At 46.2% G+C, this 21,431-nt stretch overlaps 1 protein-coding gene across 1 annotated transcript in view; it reads left to right on the top strand.

The window, feature by feature from the left end:
- Positions 1-21,431, top strand: part of NXPH1 (neurexophilin 1) — a 232,745-nt gene that overhangs the window by 48,716 nt on the left and 162,598 nt on the right. The window lies entirely within an intron of this gene.

Below are 21,431 nucleotides of genomic sequence, written 5' to 3' on the forward strand. Positions count from 1 at the left end.
TTCCTACTCTCTTCCCAGCTGAGATCGACTTTGTGGTCAGGACTTGGGCAGTGGAAAGGGGCACACAGCTCAGCTCCAGGGTGAATGGGAGTGAGCTTTTAGTCCTGGGAGGTTGGAGTTAGGCTGTGAAGGGCTTTCAAAATAAAACTCAGTTTATCTTTGATTTTAGAGGCAATAGAGAGCCACTGGCATGTGCTGAGCAGGGGAAGGACATGTTCAGATCTCTGATCAAGAAAAGTCCCTTTAGCCGAACTTGGATTGGCAGAACTGAGGTGGGCAGCAGCCTGAGGCAGGGAGAGCAATGAGGAGCCCTTACCGTAATCTAAGTGAGTCATGCTGAGGGCCCGAGAGGCTAGCTGTATGAGCAGAGGAGAGGTTAGTCATGCTGTCTCTCTGGGCCACAGTTTCCTCATCCATAAGATGAGAGGCTTGGCTCCTGAGGTCCCTTGCCACTCCATGATCCTATGGCCACTCTAGGATTCCTGAAATCTGCAGAAAGTTCAAGGACTTTTTTGACATGACAGCAGCACCATCCAGGGGCAGGACCAGGCGAAGCAGCATAGAGAAAACCCAGACCTTAGTGTTTCCCCAGAAACTGTCCCTCAGGATAAATGGGATCCTCTATCTTCACGTGCTAACTTAACTAATCAGAGTTGAATGGCTGAAGACAAAGAGGGATTGTCAGTGGTCTGCTCATCTTGAAAGCAGGTCGCCAGGGGAGCAACCCAGGAACCTGGCCTAGATTCTAAGTTTACATTTTAATCAAAGAGTTGAATAAGGGCATAGATGTCAAGCTTATCACATTTCCAGATGACATAAATCTGAGTGGGATGGATGGCTAACACCCTGGATGACAGAGCCAGGATCCAAAGAGATCACAGTGGGTTCAAACCTTGCCCTGAAATGAGGACAATGGAGTCTCATTGGGACAAATGTAGAGTATTGCACTTGGGTTTAACAACTCAGCTGTCCGGGTCCACAGTGGTGGAAGCATAAAGAGATAGTGAATTATCTGAGCATGCCCTGGGGTGGGGGGTTAGTGGACTTACCTCAGTTCAACATGTTCTATTTTTTTAAGGAAGTGTTTTCTTCAGTAATCTTTTGGACTTCCTTTTCCATTTGGCCAATTTTGCTTTTTAGGGCATTTTTCTCCTCATTGGCTTTTTGGACCTCTTTTGCCATTTGGGTTAGGCTATTTTTTAAGGTGTTATTTTCTTCAGTATTTTTTTGGGTCTCCTTTAGCATCACTCTCAGTTTTTCCTCTACTTCTCTAACTTGCTTCTCAAAATCGTTTTTGAGGTCTTCCATGGCCTGGGACCAATTCATATTTTTCTTGGAGGCTTTGGATGTAGGGGCTTTGACTTTGTTGTCTTCTTCTGGTTGTATACTTTGGTCTTCTTTTTCACCAAAGTAAGATAATATAGTCTGACTCTTTTTGCGCTGCTTGCTCATGATCCCGGCTAATTACTTGAGTTTTAAACTCTTTGTTAAGGTACGAATCTGCTTCCAATGTGGAGAATGTACTGTCCCAAGCTTCGGGGGTTTGTACAGCTGTTTTCAGAGATACTTGTAGGGACCTGTAAATTTTCAGTTCTTCCAAGGTGGTATGATAAGGGGCAAGGTGTTTACTCCTTTCCTGGCCTGCGACTACAAGTACTCCTTTCTGTCCTGTAACTGTGATGAGGGGCACCACAACCACTACAAGCTCCACCAAGCCAGTGCTCCTCCTCCCCCAGCACCGCTGCCCAGAACTGTGGCCCAGATCCAAACACAGGCAAAGCAAGAGATTCCTGTCTCAGCACTGGCAAAGAGATCCCTGCAATCCCTCTCTGATCAGCCACTGGATTCCCCCTCAGTCTGTGGGCCGGAAGCTCGGAAGCAGCTGCCCCCCAAGGGCCACGCTCTTGGGGAATGGAGCTGAAACCCCTTCCTTTCTCAGGCACCGACAGAAACAGACTTTTCCCACTGACCTTCTAATTTGTCTTTGGCATTGGTGGATTGAGGAGTCTGGAAACCTCCACAGCTGCCTGAGATTCAGTCCTCTGAGGCCCGCTCCAGGTTTGCTGCAGCCTGCGCGCCCACGCTGCGTCCTGTGCACCCACACTGTGCTGCGCTGCGCTTCCAGCCCGGCGCGATACACCTTTCTGATCAATCATCCAGGTTGTCTTAGGCTGGAAATTTGTTTCACTCTGTCTTTTTGTGGGTTCTGCTGCTTCAGAATTTGTTTAGAGCCATTTTTTATGAGTATTTGGAAGGGTTTGGAGGAGAGCTCAAGCAAGTCACTGCTTTCACTCCGCCATCTTGGCTCCGCCCCCTACCTCAGTTCAACATGAATCTGCAGTTTACAAGAATCCTAAGAAAGCCAATGTGATTTTAGACTACAGGAAGAGATGATGAAAAGAGGCAGATTGACCACATGAACAGAGGGAGGTGACATCCCACCATTTTCTATTCTGGTCCTACAGCACCTAGAGCTTTGTTTGAGGACGGACACTGAAAACAAGCTCCCCGAGGCTGGTGGTGGGCTTCATGTGCGTGCCACATCAGGGCCAGTTAAAGGAACTGCATAGGGCTAGCTTGAAGAAGAGAAGACATGGGGAGGGCTGGTGGGGCACCTATCTGTTTTCAAGTAATTGGAAATTATTTGCAATTTAAATTACACCCCTGCTATATGGGGAAAAAAGGGTCTACACCTAACGTCAAACATTTCTGTAGTTCTTTAAGCTTTGTGAAACAATTTACATGAATGATCTCATTTGACCAGCACAGCAACTCTGGGAGGTAGGTTTTGGTATTGCTACTCATTTTGGTCCCATAAAGCAGGACTAAGAGGCAAATGTAGGTTTACTTGAAGGGCGGACTTCGTGATGACTCCAAAGTAGACTGGCCTCCTCCAGGGAGGTCTTCAAGCGAGGGCTCAACGACCACTTGCTTGGTGTGTCAGTGGAGTGCTTTCCGAGGGCACTAGGGGCTGCTGAGATGCGTTCTGAGTCTGAAATCCAGTGGTCTAGATTCTAAGACTCCAGGCAGTGGGGCTGGGCTGCCGTAGGTGGGTTGATGTGGGCTGACTTTTTGTTCCTTTCAGGTATTGCCGGATTCAGCATCATTTTAACTTTTCAGAATTTGCTTTCCAAAGTGGAGACATGGTGGAGTGGCCTTCTGTCGATTTGTTTGTATGTTTTTCTAGAGGAGCGGCTTGGATGGGAATTTTTCTGAATTGCATCCCCTTGAATGCCCTGAGTCCTCATTTCCCATCATTCCCTCTCCAAACATCCTAAGTAAGTGTGGCTCAGTGGAAAATCAACTGAACCACTGTGACAGCACCTCAGATGAAGACAAATGGCAGAAATCAGGAGAAACAGAAAGTGCCCACTTGTGGTGTTCTTGTTTGTACCGATTCCCAGGGTGCTCTCCTAATGGCATCAGTCCGAAGTGGTGGCAGGAGGCCAAGCTCAAAGACTCAGATGTAGACACAGATGCAGAGGTTTCAAAAACAAGACAAAGCAAAACCAGTCCTTTGCACTCCCTGTCTGCGTAGTCTACACAAGCTCTTTCTGGACCTTTCAGGGCAGGGAGCCCACCTTGCCCCAAACTGAAAGCTGGCACCTATGATTCATTTAATTTTGTTCCTAGGTAACAGTGAGGATACACCTTGGTGACCCTCAAACCAGTCCTGTCTGACCTTTGGAAGGAGAGCTAGCTGCTTTCCCTCCACCATTTACTAGCACAAGACTCCTCAGTTATCCAATGTGTGGGACTCACTGTTAGCTGTGTTGAATGGTAATATTTTTCTGTTTCAGGGAAGAAAAGGGTGAATCATTTCCCTTATTCCAAAGAGCCACATCCCCAGCTCTATAATTTAATCACAGCAGCTCCACCCTCCCACTCTTGAAGATTTCACCGAATACATTTCATGAATAAATATTCACCAAGTACTTTTGGAGTTTGCCATGAAATATTAACGGGGTTATTTTTATAAAGCTCAGAGGAACTGTTCACAGGGGTGTGCTTGTGAATGTAAATTGGCCACCAGACGCAGTCTGAGGGGCTCATACATTTGGCTGGTGACACAACAGCTCCCGCCCCTTTTTTATACCAGTCACTCCTGTTGCTGCTTACCATTTACCTTCTTTCCTATCATTATGGCTTGTCGCTTATTAGCATTGGAAAAGATGATCTTCCTATGGCAATAAACAATAAAAAAAATGTAGTTTGTCCTAACAAACTCAAATAGTAACCCCCATGCCTGGACATTTTCAGCCAGGCATAATTTATCCACATCCTTGGCTGAGAAGCAGCGTGGATCTTTTTTGTGGAGTCCCTGACAGATGGCTTAAGCTTTTTCAGGACGACATTTCCAATCATTTTTCCCATATTGCAAAATTGGCCTTGAAAAAGGGTATGGAGTGGTTCTGCTGCATTAACATCCCGTCAGCTCTGCGGGCTGTGAAGGGCATGAAGAAGTGAAGGAAATCAAAAGAAAAATGCTTGGAAAATCTGCTTCTGAAAGTTACAAATGTTGGCAGCATAGTGAAGATCCCCGATTGTAGGATGATCCTCACTAAGTTTACATCTTGAATGCCAGAGACACATGAAATGCAATAATAAAGGCACAGATAGTCCCTTCCCTTGGCTTATAAGCCACTCTGTTGGCATCCAGAGTAGAGGGAGCCCTAAAAAGGTCCATACATCTGGCTACATTTCTACAGTCAGTTTTAAATCCCAGGGAATTGTCCTCTACCAACTCAGAGCTGACCAAGAATTTCTTCTTCTTCTTCTTCTTCTTCTTCTTCTTCTTCTTCTTCTTCTTCTTCTTCTTCTTCTTCTTCTTCTTCTTCTTCTTCTTCTTCTTCTTCTTCTTCTTCTTCTGGCTAGGCAATGGGGTTAAGTGACTTGCCCAGGGTCTCACAGCTAGTAAGTGTCAAGTGTCTGTGGCTGCATTTGAACTCAGGTCCTCCTGACCCCAAGGCTGGAGCTCTATACAGTGTGCCACTGAGCTGCCCCGCTGCCCAGGAATTTCCACTGTTACCTTTCAAATTTTGCTGCTGGCTCTTGATGGAAGTCATCAAGGGTCTACATTCATTTCCCAGGAAATGTGAATTGATCACATTCCCTGACCCCATTTCCATTTTCTTTCATGGCTCCAGCTGACGGCCCCCATCATACAAAGCCTGGCTTGTTTCTTCCTGTTGCCTTTTAGTTTATGAACAAAATCAATGCAGACCAGAGCTTGTCCCCACCATCTGGAAAATGCAATTACTGTACACAGCACATGGCCTGACTCCTGTGGGGTCACAGATTGTACCACTGACCTCTGGAAAGACATTGATCTCCAGTGCATGTTTTTCTGGAGGACCTCTCAAGGAAGTATGTGGCTGTTGGGGCTGATCTTGTATATGATGAATGTTGGTCCATCTCTTGAACTTGACTTCTTTCGGAGTTGCTTGTGGTGACTTGACCTTAAGCTTTTGTGACTTACTGCTTCCCAGATCTTGTCTCTTGCGCTTGTCCTGGTCATTGTTGCCAGTGAAAAATGTGTGTCTCCCTCCCCTACCCCTCACACATACACCAAAGATAGTTTGGACACTATCTCATCAGGGCATGTTGTGTTGGTGCTGATGCCTGTGTAGATGGCTTGTAGGGTCATAGGATCATTGGTAGAGAACTGAAGGGGACTTTTGAGGACATACAATCTGGCCTCTCATTTTATAGATTAGGAGACTCAGCGCTAGAGAGGGTTAAGTGACTTGCTCCAGGTCACGTAAGAAATAAGTGACAAAGCTTGAATTTGAATCCAAGTGCCCTTAAACATTCTCCCTTGATCAGCTCTCCCTTTAGTCCTTGTCTGAGGGCCATGTAGCCCTCTGTTGTCAGCAGATGGGATGGTTCCAGTGACAGAGTCAATCCAATCTTCTGTCTTGGTCACTGAGGAAATCAATTGGCACACTGGACATTCCAATTCTCCAGCTGTGGGCATTTCATCATTGCTGAAGGAAGGAACGGGGTCCAAATCTACTTTAGCAATGTAGAAGCCTTGTGACAGTAAAATAGAAACAACTATTCAATCAACTAACAAGCTTTTGTTAACAGCCTACTATGTGCCAGTCCTGGGCAGCTAGGTGGTGCAATGAATAGAATGCTGAACCTGGAATCAGGAAGATTTGAGTTCAAATATGTCCTCAGGCACTAACCATGTGATCCTGGGCAACTCAACCCTTTCTATCTCAGTTTCCCTGATTGTAAATGAGCTGGAGAAGCATCTAGCATCTTTGTGAGGAAAATACCATACAGGTTCACAAAGAATTGGACATGACTAATAGGATTGACCGAATGTGCCAGTCCCTATGCTGGGCACTCTGTAGAAGCTCATCTGCTGCCATTCCTGCCTAAGGAGGGTCTTCCTCAAACTTTCTCTTCTTGGAGACATTCCCATTCAACTTGTCAATATCAGGTAAGGAGGGGACATTTTGTACTGATTTACTACTCCATCCATAGATCTGGACTGCTACACAAATAACAATATATTTTTTCCCCTTGACCAGGAATAAATACCGATTTTGGGGATTAGAGGGAAACTAATGACAAGTTTTCAGCTCCTTGAGGTCAACACTAAAATACAATGTGTATATATTGTTATACGATAATGGTTGTTGGCATTTAGACCCTCAGTGGGAGGAGGAATATTTTGGCCCGGTGCAAAAAATTGGAGGTGCCGGAAGTGATGGTATCCAGGCTAATCTGAGGTGATATTGAGTCAGTGATGATGCAAAGACCAGTCTCAGTAGGGGTGGACATGTGCCAGGAGATAGACTGGCCTTTCCCCTAAAGAGCCTTGCCTGTGTCCCAGCAGGGGTTGGGGGGGGGTGAGAAGTAGCTCTAGAAAGGGGAAGAGTTACTCTGGTGATAGAGCTGCGGACAGGGCAAGTTGAGGTGTGTGAAGTGCAAGAGATGGGGATGGTGCTTTGCATACTGCTATGGGTGGGGCACTGTGCCACTTTCCCTGCAGGGAGCACCCTCTTCCAAGATGCTGATGTCTCTGGACAAAGCCCTGGTCACCTTGTTCTTACTCTGGCTTCCTTTATGTAGCACTGTAAGGCTTACAAGAACTCTTATCACACTCTCTCTGCTAGAACTAAATGTGGTGATCTCTTGTCCACATGAGAATCCATCAAACATCCAAAGGCAGCCAGGCAGTGTGGTGGCTAGAGGGCTGGAATTGAAGCCAGGGAGTTTGAATTTTGTCTCATGTACTTACTAGCTGTGTGATCTTGGGCAGATTTCTCAGTGTCTGTTTCCATATATGTAAAATGGGGATAGTAATAGCATCTATTTCACATGGTTCTTGTGAGGATCAAGTGAAGTGTGTGGACAGTGCTCTGGAAATTTTAAAGCACTATATAAATGCTATATAAACCCTCTTATTCAAAGTCCATCATCAATATCTTTCAGGATCTTTGATGATCTCCAAGGTGCCCCCTCCCCAGTACCTAGCTGTAAATCCTAGGCTCCTGTGATAGTGTGCCCTAGAAACTTTCCTACTAGGTTGCATGAGAGTCAGAGGTCAGAGATGAGGGACAGTAGGCTTGGGAAAATTTCCCCTGTAGGATCACATTTTGAGAGTAGTTACCCATTTGTGGGGTTGTGGTATTTCATAGTACCTTTTTTTTTTTTTAGAGACTCTCTCTTATGAAAGCTCCCATGTGATACATCAAAGTGATTATACATGCCGCCAACACTTATCCTATTTGTTGAATGTCACCGATCCCATGGCACAACACCAGGAACCTGTAGCTACACTTGGAAAAAAAAAAATTAGATTTTTATTGACAACCCTAGATTTCCCCCTTTCTCCCTTCCCCTTTCCCCTCCAAGAGAACCATCCCTTATAACAAATACCTTTTTAGAAAAGTAGAGAAAAATTCAGCAAAACCAATGAACACATCAACAAAATGACATATGCAAAGTTTCATACCCACAGCCCAGCTTTTACAAAAGAGGCAGGCGAAGGCGCTTTCCCAGATCTCTCCTTTGAGGTTAAGTTTGTTCTTTCTACTTTCACAACATTTCAGTTTGATTTTGGCCTTATTCTTCTCATTTACATTGGTATAGTCATTCTGTATGTTGTTTTCTTGGTTATACTTCACTTGGCATCCACTCATGTAAGTTTTTCCATGTTACTCTTTACTACTCCTGCTGCTAACTTCCTGCAGCTCTATAATATTCCATTTCCACTTCACACCATAATTGGTGTAGTCATTCACAAATTGATGAGTATCTCTTTTGTTTCCAGTTTTTTGTTACCATGAAGAATGTCAAATCCTAAAAAAGAATCTCTTGTATATAGAACCTTCTTTTTTTTTTTTTTTTTGTCAATGACCTCTTTGGTGTATATGCATAGCAGGGAAATCTCTGGTCAAAGGTATGGACATTTTAGTCACTTTGGATACTTCCCAATTGCTCTCCAGAATAGTTAAACCAATCCACCACTCCACTACTACTATATTAGTATGCCATGTTTCCACAAGCCCTTCAGTATTGACCATTTCCAGTTTTGTCTCTGTTGTCAATTTGATGAATGTGATGTAAAGCCTCGGGGTTGCTTTGATTTGCATTTCTCTTACTAGTGATTAAAAGCATTCTTTCATATGGTTGTTAATGGTTGCAGTTTAAAAAAAAGAACTGATTCTTCATATCTTTTGAAAATTTCTCTATTGAAGAATGGCTTTTGGTCTTAGCTATTTCTGTTAGTTGTCTGTTTTGGATGTCAAACCCTCATCAGCAATGTTTAATACACAGATTTTCTCCAGTTGATTTCTTTCCTCCTGATCATAGATGCATTATTTTTATGTAAAAACTTTTCAAATCCTTGCAATTTATTAATAGTCATGATGACTTTCTCATTTGTAATTTACTGTACCCCTTGTTTAGTTATAAATCCACCCCCACCCATGGCTGTAAAAAGTACAGTGTCTTAGCTGTTGTTTAGTCATTCAGTTGTTCCTGATTCTTCATGACCTCATGGGCCATAGCACGTCAGGCCCTTCTATCCCCCACTATCTCTTGTAGTCTGTCCAAGTTCATGTCCATTGTTTCTATGACACTATCTTTCCATCTCATCCTCTGCTGCCCTCTTTTCCTTTTGCCTTCAGTCATTCTCAACAGCATACTCTTTTCCAATGAGTCTCATCTCCTCATTATGTGGCCAAAGTACTTAAGCTTCATTTTCAGTATTTGGCCTTCCAATGTGTTAATTTCTTTAAGTATCGACCGATTTGATTTCCTTGCTATCCAAGGGACTCTCAGAAGTCTTCTCCAGCACTACAATTTGAAAGTGTTGATTCTTTGGTACTTAGCTTTCCTTATAGTCCAACTCTCACAGCCATACATTGTTACTGGAAATACCATAGCTTTTGACTATGTGGACCTTTGTCAGCAACTTGATGTCTCTGCTTTTGAGTGTGCCATCCAGATTTGCCATAGTTTTCCTTCCAAGGAGCAAGTGTCTTTTAATTTCATGGCTGCAGTTGCCATCTGCAATGTTGTTTGAGCCCAAGAATATAAAATTGGACACTGCTTCCATTTCTTCTCCTTCTATTTGTCATGAAGTGATAGGGCCAGTTGCCAATACCTTATGTTTTTGATATTAAGCTGCAAGCCAGCTTATACATTCTTCTCTGCTACCCTCATCAAGAAGCTTCTTAACTCCTCTTCACTTTCTGCCATTGGGGTGGCATTGTCTGCCTGTCTGAGATTGTTGATATTCCTTCCAGCAATCTTAACTCAGCTTTGGATTCCTCCAGCCTGGCATGTCACATGATGTACTCTGCATAGAAGTTAAATCAATAAGGTGACAATATACAGCCTTGTCATACTCCTTTTCCAAACTGAAACCATTCAGTTGTTCCATGTAAGGTTCTAATTGTTGCTTCTTGGCTCATAAATGGGTTCTTCAAGAGACAAATAAGATGATCTGGTATTCCTATCTTTTTGAGGACTTGCCCCATTTTATTGTGATCCATACAGTCAAAGAATTTGTGCAGTTAATGAAGCAGAAGTTAGATATTTTTCTGGAATTCCATTGCTTTCTCCATAATCCAGAAAATGTTGGCAATTTGGTGTCTACTTCCAAAGATACTGGTGTGGTTTGCCATTTCCTTCTCCAGATCGTTTTACAGATGATGAACTGAGGCAAACCGATTTGCACTCAGGAAGATGAATCTTTCTTATTTCAAGCCTTACACTCTGCCCAGTACATTACCTAGCTCCCTGGTATAGCATCTACTTGTCTTTCAAACAATTATAGTATGATATTAACATTGAAGTCACATATCCATTTTGAATTTATTGTGGAGTATGGTAGAAGATGTTGGTCTAAGTTTAATTTCTGCCCGGCTGTTTTTGTAGTTTTCCCAGTCATTTCTTCTTAAATGTTCTTTCTTTGTTAATTTGTGTCTTAGGGTTTGTTGAGCGCTGTATTGTTAACTAACTTATTTCTGACTCTTCCTTGTGTAGCCTGTTTCATTGATCTGCCTTTCCAATTTTTAACCAATCCCAAATGGTTTTGGTGACTGCTGCTTTATGCTATGGTTTGAGGCCTGGCAGTACTTCCCCCTTAATTCCATTTTTCACCATTTGCCTTGATAGTCTGAATCTTTTATTCCTCCAAATGAATACTATGATTATTTGTTCTAACTCTGTCAAGTGTCTCTCGGGTAGTTTGATATCCAACCTGTAAATTAAAGTATCATCAGTAACCACCCTTGTTATAATGAATTCTTTAGGAAATCACAGGTCTTAGATCCTACCAGATGGGCACATGACAGCTGGAAGCAGCTCCTGCCTGAAATGTTGAGTAACTTTCTGAGGGTTACAGTATAGGATGTTAGATGTGAAGCCCTCCTGGCCTGTGAAGGGTGGGGCTGAGGCTGTATTGTATTCTTGTGCTTCTGTCTGCTGCCCCTTCTCTGAGGGTCCTTCTTCCTGACTGGGCTCCTAGGAGCAGAGTTTGTTGGCGATGTGATGATCTACCTATACAGCCACCAGCAGCAGCATCCCCATCTGGTTGGATGGAGGAAACAGAATCAATCCCTTCCATTTTCAAAATCTAATTGTTTATAAAACCACTTAATGCCAGAGCCAGGGAAAGTCTTCCTCAGAGAACTGCTTACAGCTGAGAAAATTGGGGCCCACAGAAGTGACATGCTGCACCTGGCTTCATAACTGAGATCACCTCTTTGTTTACCCCAGTACTGTTGCCACTATTCTATTGCCATAAGCTTGGGCACTTGACGATGGCTTTGCTGGCTGAGTACCCTGTACATTCACAGCCTGCTATCCCAGGTGACCCAATTGCTACAAGTGCCGTGCAATGATGTCCTGCTTTCTCTGAACAGTATGGAACACAAAGCAGAGGCTGAATCAGAGCTAACTGCCCTTGACGATATTCTTCTGAGAAACCAGTTAGTCAATCAATCATTGGAAGCATCATCTGGCCATTTCAAAACCCAGCATCTGGAGTTCCCAAGTCTTACCTAAGTCCCCTGCACTTGATGATGTCTCCATGGAATTGAAGTCAAACCTTTGCAAAAGGCAATAAGGAGAAACCACACATTTTAATTAAAGAAATAAATGGAAAACAAATAGTGAGTGCCCCTTGGCCCTTGGAGCATCATGATTTCTATTATCCCTTCATGATGAGGTGGTTCATTGTCTGATTCTGTGTGCTGGGATTTTAGAAAGTCTGAGCTAGAAGGGTCTACCAGAAGACATGTAAGCCACCTTCTGCATTTTGTCATTTGGGGAACTGAGGTACAGAAATTAAGTGACCTGCCTAAATCTCCTTTTCCTCCTGTCCTCATGTTGAGGCTGGGATAATGTCTGGACTTGGGACAGGCTAGATGCGAGAGCCTTCTAGGGTTTGATAGGGATTAAAGAATAGCTCTTATTGGAGTATAGCTGATTATTGGTCATGGAGAACCTAAGTCTTGTTGTCTGGGAGACAAGGCACTGAGCCAGGGCAAAGGCAGAAAGTGGTGTTGGCTTCAGAAATGGAGGCAGATGACTGGGATCAAACAGGTAGATGAAGATAAGTGGACTGGGGACCAGGCCAATGGGCTGGGGAGGCTCTGTGATGACAGAGAGGGTTTGCATGCAGCATTTTCTATCCCTTGGTTTCCTTCGGCATGGCCATGATTTTAAGCTGTTCCTTGTGTGTGGGGGCCTGTCCCCCCAACCTTTCCCAAGGTTGCTTTTGGACAGCACCTACTGTTTTGGACACTAAGGCAGTAGCCCTCTCTAAGTGGTAGTGAACATCAAGGTAATACAGCTAGAAATCTTCAAATCTGCCACTGTAGAGCTGAGGACCTGTGAAGTGGTCACTTTAAGAGAACTGGTCCCTGGTCTCATGGCAAGCCAAGGGTAGAGAAGGAGGCCCTGGGTCTATGCCCTGTCCACATGACCTGCTTGTGCCTCCTCCAAGAATGTCTTGCTTTGAGACCAACAGGAGACATTTTGCTCAGGGCATTCTTTGAGTTGTGAGCTTCTCCAGTGGGACTGATGGTCACACTGGCTTGGGCAGGAAAGAGCCCTAGGCAGTGAGTAGGGCCTGGCCCCTAACTCTTCCCACCTTAGTCTCAGCCCTGGGCCACCCTAAATAATCACTCAAAGTCTTGTAAAGTCCTTGGGCCTCAGTTTCCTCATCTTTGACATGAGCCCTAAGTTACTGAGCTGGCAGGATTGTCAGGGAGATGAAGCAACATAGTGATATGTGAGAATATGCTGTGAACACCAGAAAGCACTCGACAGATTGTAATGAGTAATTGAGGATGATACAGCAAGAACCTAGTTTATGCGAACGGGTTTAATGAGAGTGCTTCCATGGGCTGGGACAGAGACTGAGAAAAGCAGAACATTCCCATTTTCCTGTTAGCTCGACAGCAGCCTTGAGGACCAGGGACAGCCAGGCTGGCCATAAAGGTCCATCTTTCAATGTGCCCAAGTGAGAGCAAAGGGCCAAGACTAGGCCTCAGGATCTAGAGCCGAGAGGTTCCACAGGCCTCAGGGGAATCCAGGGGCTCATCACCTCCCTGTGTCTTGGACTCTCAGCCAATGAGTTGTCTAGTGGATCTTTGGAACCCCTTCTCACAAGCAGGGTTTTAAATGCATCAAACAAAATACACTGGATTACAAAAGACTTGAGAGTGTTGGAAGTCTTTTTAAAAATGTGAAAAAAAAAATAACACAGACTTCAAGTTAAGGAGAAAGTGGAAGCCCAGAGAGATATAGTCATCTGCCCAAGGTTACATGGTCCTGCAGTGGCAGAGGCAGGATCTGAACCCAGATCTTAAGGCTTCTTTCCATGACCCCGCTGAGGAACCTTCTGAGATTTGCCTTCCTGGGTGTGGTTCCTTTCTTCTGTTTGGGCCTTTCTGCACAATGTTGTGACATGTGACATGTGACATTTAAAAAAAAATTCCCCCGGTGGTCAGAATTGTTTTTTCTTCAGTGGAAGCAGACCCAGGCTTGAGGTCCTGAGCTGAGCTGCTGGCTGTGTGGTCTCTCGGGGGAGGCTTGGGTTTCTTGAAGTTGTCTGACCTAGGCATCTATATGTTTGTGATATTGTCAATGAAATCCTTCTGGGTGAATCTGTTAGTGATGAGGAGGGGCTGCTGCTTGTCTGAGAGAAGTCCTGGGGAGCCCCCTCACTAAGTACACACCGAGTGTGTCACCAGTTCTGAATTGCAAGTTTGCCGAAACCATCAAATGCCACATTTGGTGTGCCGTTCACCTTGTACTTCCCCCAATCCACAGTGCTCCACTCTCAGTGTTAGGTGTTAGCACAGTGCCTGGCACAGAGGAGGTGCCTAATCAATGCTTACTGTAGTTACTGAATTGCACTGAAGAGGGATTTTCCTGTTTTGCATGTGAGCCCAACTGTCTCGTCTCCCAGGCCTAGCTTCTCAAAGCTAAGCTGATGGCTTTGGTTCTGACCAGAGGTCCTGGCTCAGAGATTCCCAGAGGTGTGTTCTGTTGGAGAGGTCCTGGCTGCAGGGTTGTGAGTTCCACTGTTTACCCACAGACACTTGATATCATTTCTGTTACTCCTCCTTGTAGCTGGTTCCTCACAGTAAACTCCTGGAGGGCAGGGCCTGGGGATGCTGCTGCATTATATTCCCTGTGCTTGGTGTTGTGTGCAACACGGGCAGATGCTCACTGAGCATTGGTCTGGTGAATGGATGGATGGATGGATGGATGGACCCATCCTTTACACACACTTAAGGAGCAGAAGAAATGCAGCCACTTTCCCCTCTGCTGTATTTGCCTTAGGTTGCTACTCTGGTAAGCTCTTTGAGGGTAGGGACATCTTCATTTGGTCTTTGCTTGCCCAGTGCCCAGCAGCGCCTGGGCCATTGCACATGCTGAATAGCATAGCATATAATTGGAGGCAGGGCAGCCATCGCATCTGGGCTGGATGAAAGATGGGAATGAGATGCTGGGACGAGCTGCCTCTGACCTGCCAGTAACAGGAGAAAAGGCCAGAGATGACCAGTGGCCCTTTGCCTGTTCAGCACCACCTCCGTTAGACAGAGATTGCCTTCATTGTGTCTCCATCTGCCTCACTGCTTCTGTTTTTCTGTTGGCATGGCTCTCATATAATTCCACTATGAAATCAGGGTTGGGACAGTGGATAGAGGCCAGGCCCAGAGTCAGGAAGACCTGGGTTCAAATCCAGTCTCAGATTGGGGAGCCAGAAGCAAAAGTGATACAATCCCTGCTTCCAAAGGTTCCCAATTTCTTGGGTCTTTATTTCATAGACTGAAGACCCCAACTTGGGAGGGCACATGACTTACCAAAGGTCACTTGGTAGTTCAGCAATGGAAATGGGAAGAGCTATTAAAGCTTAAAGCTGTACTAAGACTTTGGAAACACCCTGTGGATGCATGCATGCATGCATGCATGTATACACGCAGCATGTTTGCATATGCATGTAAAATTAAAAATCAGTGTTCAAAGTATTTTTGAAAATTGATAACAGCTTTTGGAAACTGGACAATTGAGGAAGATTGCATCCTAGCTTTAGGTGGGACAGTCAGAATAAAGCCAGGGTCACTCAGTGCCCTGTGCCTCAATGGGCGATCCTGTCATTGGTCAATAACTTTGGCTGCCAGATGTGACCAGGGTAAGAGCCCTGGAACAGGAAGGATAATGGGACTATTAGGGGTTATTTATACATTCCACAACAGGCAGTAGTAGTGATTTTCATTCTACAGACATTTGCTTTTCAGCTCGAATTCATCGCTAGATGCATTCTGGGGCACAGTGGTGATTTCCATTCATTTTGTCAAAGGATCTTGGGGGAAATGGCCCTCCCCAGGTGCCTAGTTGGGTTTGCTCTTATTTGCTTTTTTGACCTTGGAGCAATAAAGAGGATCCTTGGTGCGGGTTCTTAAGTTGGCAAATAAACCCGCTTGTCAGAGAAACAATGGAGCCCTGTTTAAACAGGTATTTGAAGGGAGTCAGACGTGAATGACGATCATAGGGAGCCTTCTGGCTCTGCCAGCAGGGCCAAGCATCCTCCCTGGCCAAGATCTCTGGGGCCATCCCTCTTTGGATGGATAAACAAGCTCTTCTAGCCCTAATGCCTCCACCTTTGGTCCCAGCTAACTCTTGTAACCTCATGGCTGCCAGCCACCCCCTGTCCTGGTCACCCTTTCTAGGCTGGAGAAGGATCAGCTTTTTTGTTTTTCCTTTCTTATGGCTAGTGAATGTCATGTCCTGTAGCAAAGTTGGAAGACACTGCACTGAGACTGGGTGGTCTTTGCCAGGGACCTAGCCCTAGGACTCTGTCTAAAGCAGAGGAAGCAGATTGGAGGTCTTAAAAGGCAGATGTGCTACTGAATGATGGGGGACAGCTGAGGAACTGGAAATATTGACCCAAACATGCAGCAGCTGGAAGCAAGTGGTACCAAGGAGGCCTGGGGTACAGCCTGACACCTTCTGGGGATCCAAGGCAAGGCCTGCTTAGGTTAGGGCTCCTGGCCCCAAGCTTGCCCTTTGGGATGTAGATGTGGTTACAGGCAGCAGTAACCCTGATCCCTAGGCTGAAGGATGCCCCCCAGGTGAGGTCCATCCCATCTGTTCTTTGCACCCCTGGCCTCAGGAGAGGGCTCAGGCAACTGAGTTCAGGACATGGCCCTGGGACTGGGAAGTCAGCATCAATGCTTTCATCAGAGCTGATTCAAAGAAAGGCAGCTCCCAGCAATGTGTGACCCACCCTCACCCCAGCTCCCTCCAGCACATGACTCCCTGCTCCTGTTCTGTTCTTGGGCCAGGTTAGAGTAGAGGCTAGGGAAGGCTCTCAGCAGCTGCAGAAGCCAGGGCTGGGGATGCATAATCCAATCCAATAAACATTGATGAAGCACCTACAATATTCCAGGCACTGTGCTAAGCACTGGGGATGTGATGAATAAAAATAAGCTAACAATCGAATGGCAGGAAAGTGTTTGGGAGATACCAGGAGATTGCTGGTGACTAGGCTCTTATTTCATGGAGTAGAACCAGGCAAGGCAGCAGATGCAAAGGCAAGTGGTCTGAGAGTCTGAGTTCCGGCCTCTATAAAGGAAGGCTTTGGGAGGAGTTTGGGCCTCTGTCCTCCAAGCAGAGGGGAGAGGGGGCTTAGGAGGTGGAGTCAGTCAGGGCTTGGGCTAGAGGTGAGGTGGAGGGGTTACTGGGGGAGGGCAAGGCACAGATGCAAAGGGGAGAAGTCAGGGGCTTCTCAGCTGCTTGGTGGGCTACAGGTGCCCAAGTGGGCTGGCATTTCTTAAGGAGAAAACAGGTAGAACATAGGACTTGAAAAGGTCTGTGTCTTGCCTTGGCATCTAAGGGAAGCCCCTTGGAGGATGTAGGGTGTGTGTGTGTGTGTGTGTGTGTGTGTGTGTGTGAGAGAGAGAGAGAGAGAGAGAGAGAGAGAGAGAGAGAGAGAGAGAGAGAAAGAGTGTGAGCGTAATGTGTGCGAGTGTGTGATGTGTGTGATTGTGTGAGTGACAGTGAGTGTGTGATGTGTGGGTGTGGGTGTGGGAGCATGTGGAAGCATGTGCAGGATGTTGCTGTCTTCTAAGGAACAAGATATTACTGGAATCTGGCCCCACGTGTTAGCACGAGGGCTGTAATTGGCTGTGGCTATTGGACTGAATGTCAGCCAGAGATAATAGAAATATTGACACGAGCTTCCTTTGGACTAATGGAGGATGCCGCTGTGGTGCCTGATGGTAGCTCCTCTCCATTGCTGTCCTTCCTGGCTGTGGGGGAGAAGGGACACCTAATGCCGTTTCAGGGCACGATGATGAGGGAAAGTCACTTAGATTCAGTGAGTCTCAGAACCCTCATTTATAGAACGAAGACAATAATATCTAGAGCGTGACCCTCAGTAAGCCATTCCCTCGTTTGTAACATGGTGAAATCAGTACCTGTAGTATGCCTCTGAGCAAGGCCCTTGATCCTTTTGAGACTCAGTTTCCCTACATGTAATATTTGTGGTAGGACCCCAGACAAGTTACTTCACTTTGATGAGCTTCTGTGTTCTCATTCATCAGTGTGGGAGATGCTGCCTGTGGCCCCTTCCTCCCTGGGGCAAGCTTGAATGAAGCCACACCTGTAACGCATCCTACCAATGGTGACAATTATCCCATGTTTCCCTTATGTATTGTTGATAAAGAGATCCAGAAAGGGAATCACCCTGGTTAGCTTACTAGAACACTGGCACTGCTTACCAGAGAGAAGGCTCTTTCCTACGCTGCATCTCTGGTGGTACAATATCGTAGAAACTTGGGCTTCCCCATCAGATTTCTTCAAAGTGTTTGCAAGATTTGTGGATGGCATCTGGCTCAGAGTCAGTCCTGTGGGATGGGTTTGGGGAGGTGTTATCTTCTCCCCATTTTATGGATGGGGGAACCAAGGTCTTGAGCCTCTTAATGACATGCCTAGACTTCCTAAATCAGTACTTGTCACTTGATGCTTCTTTTCATGATACAAGCATGGGACTGATTTCTGAGTTGCCGGAGTCCCACTTCTGATTAATTAAGGACATTTCTCTAGGTGCTCTTGGGAGTCTCCTGGGGTTCATCAGTCAATTAGGAACCCTGCCTGAAGGTCTTCCCTAGGCACAGAGAAGAAATCACTTTGTTAGTGGAGTCTCAGAGGGTGTCCAAAGACTTTGGGGATATTAGGATGTCATTATAAATTTATTGTTTTTGCTCAGTTGTTTCACTTATGTCCTACTCCTTATGATCCTATTTGGGATTTTCTTGGCAAAGATATTGAAGTAGTTTGCTACTTCCTTCTCCATCTTATTTTACAGATGAGGAAACTGAGGCAAATAGAGTTGAGTGACCTGCCCAGGGTCACACAGCTGGTAAGGGTCTCAGGCTAGATTTGAACTAAGGCAGCAGAGTCTTCCAGACGCCAGGTCTGGCACTCTGTCCATGGGTCCTCTTTGAGAACAAAGGACCACTACCACCACCACAAACAACAGGCCCACTGTGCCACCCAGCTGCCCCAGACAGGATAAATTGGAGATAATCTCAGAGGAAAGGCACCAGACTCAAACAGGATGGGAAAGGAATTCTTGTGGGAGTTGGGGTCTTACCTGGAGTTTGAAGGAACCTAGGGAAGCTACAAGGTAGAGATTAGAAGAGAGAGAAGTGAAGCTAATAAGTCTGGATCTCAGACTCTGTGGAAGAGAATAAAGTGTAAGAAGACTGGAAGTGTGGGAAGGGGCTTCCAAGGGCTCTGGATGCCAAGGAGGGGATGTTACACAGGGCATATGGCACTGTCAGAGCCGGCTTTAGGAAGGTCATGTTGGCGGCTGAGTAGTGCATGGGTCAGAGTGAGGAACGACTGGAGGGACGGAGGCCAAACCCCAGGCTATTGTGATTGTCCAGGCATGAGATGATGAGCCCTGCAGCTGTGGATGCAGCTGCCAGAGGACAGGAGTGGGCAGGGCACCAGGAGCTCAACTCACGTTCCCATTGGGGTAGATCTTGTCTCGTCCACTGAGATGTTAGTGCTGCCTCCTTGCTCCCCACCTTGTGATCTGTAGATCTCCTTGTCTCTTTACCTTCTGTGTTCCCAACCCCCCCGTGGAATAGAACCACTTTTTGAGGTTCTTTGAGGGCTCTCTGAGGGCAGGGCCCATTCGGGGCTTTTATTTAGCAGCCAGCACAGAGGCAGAACTATACTAGGTCCTTTGTAAATGCTTTTTGCGTTTGATTGGATTGGATGTCTTGGTCATCTGCAGTCTAGTCATTGTGAGCCCTCCCCTGGTGCAGGTTGCAGCACATCTGTCTTGTCCCCTGTGTAATTCCTGTCTGAGTCTTCCTATAAACTCGGATGTGTCTCCTGGTGCTCTTCCAAGAAGTAATTCTGTGAAGTCCCCATTGTGCTTCAGAAATACTTCTTTTTAGTGAATACCTTGAGTTCAAGGGCCTGCCCAAAAGTCATCAAACTTCCCTTCTTCCAGTGGTGTCCTGAGGTCCAGAAGGTTGCCTGTTTCTCGCTGGCCATTAATCTTTGCTGAGCTCTTGAGCTTTCTTTCCTCTGTCCTTCCCGGACATGACCAATTCTTGCGGAAGAACACGGTGAAAGGTCACAATTATGGAAATGGGGCTGTTGTACAAGACAGAAGGAGTGGGGGGGGGTTGTGTGAATGAGGATGATGAATTCAAAAGGCAAACAGGGAAAAACAGCTAGGCACAGAGAAGTGTGAACAAATGCATGGAGGTGGGAGAATATGGGCGTGTATAGAGGACATTGAGGGGAGTAGTATGAAGTAAGGCTGAGTGGTGCCATATTAGCAAGGGCCTTGAATGCAGAAAAAAAATGTGACTAGGCTCTGTAGGCAATAGGAGCCATGCTCACCCACAATATCTTTAGGAGACTTAATCCTGAAGAACAGCAAAAATGCTGGCACTGGACCTGGGTTCAAATTCTGCTTACAACTTGCGTGACCTTGGGCACATACGTAGCCACCCCTTTCAAGGCCACAGCTTAGTCCTCTGTAGAATGAAGGGCTGGACAGACAGCTTCTGAGCTTTCTGCCACTCCACATCCAAGGCTTGTGACTGGGATTCACTTCAGTCTTTCAACCAGCGTTGGAGAAAGCACTCATTCATCCTTCTCTGACAAAGGAGAAAATCAATAAGAAATATTCATAGCTTGCTGCCTGGCTTTTCCCTAGCAATCCCACAAACGCTCTTTGAGAGGAAAGAAAAGCAATTGGGGGTCCATCGGAAGTGCTCTGCTCTAGAGCCTTTGTCTGGGGCCTGGGATGACATCATCTCTGGACTGCTGCCATCCAAGGACAACCTTCTCCTGGCTCTGCAGGCTGTAGCTAAGCCCAGAGACTGGTCAATGGAGACTCGACATCTTAGCAGTTGTCAGTCTGATCAGGAGGGACAGAGTCAGGGAGCCCTGGTTTGGGGATGGTTAAGATAGCCCACTAGCCTTGGCATCCTGGCTGCTCAAGGTGGGGGGAGGGCATTTTCTCTGCCAGGAGCCTTTGGTCTAGACTTCTCCGAGGAAATGTGCTGTTCATGGGCAGTCATGTGTCTTGGGAGCTTTGGGCCTTCTTGTGACGGAAGGCAGGATCCAGAAGTGGACAAGAGGCACGACTCAGATTGTGTCCGAGTGTCTTAGGGGAATGGGAGAAGGGGAATCTTTACCTGATTTGTCTTCCCTTTCTGTTTTCAGCCTTAGTCCCAGATTCAGGGCTTCTTATATAAACTGTCACCATTGGAGGAACCTGTAGATCACCTACTCTGATTCTTTCTGCTCTCTTAGGCCCAGACATGAGGTGACTTGACCAAGGCTGTGCAGGTAGTAAGTGATGGAGAGGAGGAGGCTCAAATTCAGGTGCTCTGACTCCGTATCCAAGGGTACATTGGCTAGCTCCCCGGTTCACACTCACCAAGGGCCTGCTGGGGATGAGCCAGCAGCCAGGTTCTAAGGAAGATGTGAAGGGGAGTGGTGACACATCTCTGCACTCAGGGAGCCCCAGCCAGGTGGGGAGGCCAGACACAAACACGAAAACAAGAGACGAACCCAAATAGATGACAACAATGTGCGACCTGGCCCAAAGCAGTATGTGAGTGACTAACGAATGAGTGGGACAGGCAGGAAGCACAGACCTCCAAGTTGGGGGCAGGATGCTGCGGATGGGGAGGGCTTTCTGGGTGAGGCAGGGATGACCTTTGGAGAGTTCATATGGGGGAAGGGGGAGTGAGTGCTTTTTCATAGGCAAAGCCATCTTTCTGCATCCCAGGCATCTGGTTTTCTCAAGGCACGTACTCTATTCACCCATGTAGCCCCTCCTCAGTTTGGCAAATGCCTTGGGCACTCGCTATGGGCTTGTATTTCCTTACCTCGATGTCAACCTT

This window comes from Phascolarctos cinereus, unplaced genomic scaffold (assembly GCF_003287225.1).
Source record: "Phascolarctos cinereus isolate Bilbo 61053 unplaced genomic scaffold, phaCin_HiC Scaffold_1;HRSCAF=81, whole genome shotgun sequence".
NCBI classification, from domain to species: domain Eukaryota; kingdom Metazoa; phylum Chordata; class Mammalia; order Diprotodontia; family Phascolarctidae; genus Phascolarctos; species Phascolarctos cinereus.